This window comes from Anarrhichthys ocellatus, unplaced genomic scaffold, assembly GCF_004355925.1.
Source record: "Anarrhichthys ocellatus isolate YVR2014 unplaced genomic scaffold, GSC_Weel_1.0 scaffold2414, whole genome shotgun sequence".
Lineage (NCBI taxonomy): Eukaryota > Metazoa > Chordata > Actinopteri > Perciformes > Anarhichadidae > Anarrhichthys > Anarrhichthys ocellatus.
In genome coordinates, this window is record NW_022282388.1 from 5,362 (window position 1) to 7,771 (window position 2,410).

Sequence of the window (2,410 nt, forward strand, 5' to 3'; positions counted from 1 at the left end):
CCCTAACTATAAACCTGAACCAGCCCTAACTATAAACCTGAGCCAGCTCTAACTATAAACCTGAGCCAGCCCTAACTATAAACCTGAACCAGCCTTAACTATAAACCTGAGCCAGCCCTAACTATAAACCTGATCCAGCCCAGTATTTTTATTGTGTGGTATCCGCTACTGCAGAAAAGGACCTGAGTACTTCTGATGTGATCAAGTGGTTTCATGTTGATATATTAAAAGTCATAAAAACAGATTTTAATGTTTAAATATTTGGAAGAGGATCAGGTCTTACAGCCACTCTTAAGACCTTCATCATGTCCTTGGAGGTCTTTGTGTCTTAGTGTTGCTGGAGGAATAGATTCTGGGCTTTAGGCCTCAGGCCGTCTGGAGACCAGTATTTGAGGACCCTGGTCTACGGGGTTCCCCCTAGACTACAGGTCCCAGTGGGAACATCCACTTCTCCTCCATTAGAGGCTTGTGTGATGAGAACGAGGCCTGCTGTTTGAAGATGATCAGGATTCATATGCAGACTAGCTTCCTCCCTCCTCACACAGGAGGAGGGAGGTCCGCGTCCCAATCTGCTAACACCGCGGCCTCGGTGTGTGAATCAAACCGACATGTCAGAGTTCTAGAAGTTAGAATAAAGATCTGTTCGTTTATAACACAGGTGAGATGTGTGTTTCAGGAGGACTCCGAAGATATGGAATAAAGGAAGTAAAGGAAGATTTAAAAATAAAATTAAAATAAACCATTGGTTAGGAATGCAGGATCTAGTGGACGAAATAGGAAAGAGGAGATGATTCTGACAAGACTAAGGAATGATCTTAACAGTTTCCTCTATGTTATTTGAAAGCATAATAATGGAAAGTGTGAATGTTGTGAAGAAGAAGAAACTGTGGACCAAGTTTTATTGTGCTGTCAGAGGTACGAGTCAGAGAGATTAGTGGGTGGCCTCAATGTCAAGGAGACGAGTTGTTCTGAATGGGACGCGGCCGAGCTCCCGTCAGCTGACAGTTTGGCTCCATCCGGCGCCATCTTGGCTCTGAACCGGAGAAGACCGGACAGTTTCACGGTCAAACGGGCGGATGGAGTGAACCGAGAGGTTCTCTGTGAGGCAAGAACACGGAGGACCGGTAACACATCTGTCTGTCTGTCGGTCTGTGTGTGTCTCTCTCTCTCTGTCTGTCTGCCTGCTTGTCTCTGTCTCTGTCTCTTCATTGTAAATCCTTCTTTTTGAAGACGAAACGCGGAGTGATACCAGCCGGTGTGTGTAGGTCGTGTTGATCTGATATAAATCAATAGAGATCACTCTTCAGTTCGGCGCGTTCAAACCGCAGTTATTTAAATGTTTGATGAATAACGTTATTCTAGCTCCTAACTTGACTGGGTGGTGACATCAGCCTGACTCCCTTCTAACGTTACCGGAAGAGAAGTGAACCAAAGACCTGGAGGGTTTAGCGTGGAGTCAGAATACACCAGAACACTTTATATTATCGGATAACAAGAAGGTTAGCATCTACGCTAGCATGCTAACTAGCAGCTGTAATGTTAAAGGTGTCTCTGAGGTGACGTCAATGGAGGCCAGGAAGTACTACAGTTAGTACTTTAGAACTACAGTTAGTACTTTAGAACTACAGTTAGTACTTGTATGTATGTATGTATATATGTATGTATGTATATGTGTATGTATATGTATATATGTATATATGTATATGTATATATATTTGTGTATGTGTATATATATATATATATGTATGTGTATGTGTATATGTATGTATGTATATATATATATATATGTAACTTAAATGTTTCAGATCATCAAACAAATTTAAATATCAGACAAAGATGACACAAGTGAACACAAAATGCAGTTTTTAAATGAAGGTTTTTATTATTAAGGGGAAAAAAAAATCCAAACCTACATGGTCCTGTGTGAAAAAGTGTTTGCCCCCTAAACCTAATAACTGGTTGGGCCACCCTTAGCAGCAACAACTGCAATCAAGCGTTTGCGATAACTGGCAATGAGTATTTTACAGCGCTGTAGAGGAATTTTGGCCCACTCATCTTTGCAGAATTGTTGTAATTCAGCCACATTGGAGGGTTTTCGAGCATGAACCGCCTTTTTAAGGTCATGCCACAGCATCTGAATCGGATTCAGGTCGGGACTTTGACTAGGCCACTCCAAAGTCCATCCATCCATCCATTTTCCCAGCAGGCTGACCCAGACTTCCCTCTCACCGGCAACATGTTCCAGCTCATTCTGGGGGATCCCGAGGCGTTCCCAGGCCAGCTGGGAGATGTAATCCCTCCAGCGTGTTCTGGGTTTTCCCCGGGGTCTCTTCCCAGTTGGACGTGCCTGGAAAACCTCCAGTGGGAGGCGTCCAGGAGGCATCCTAATTAGATGCCCGAACCACCTCAG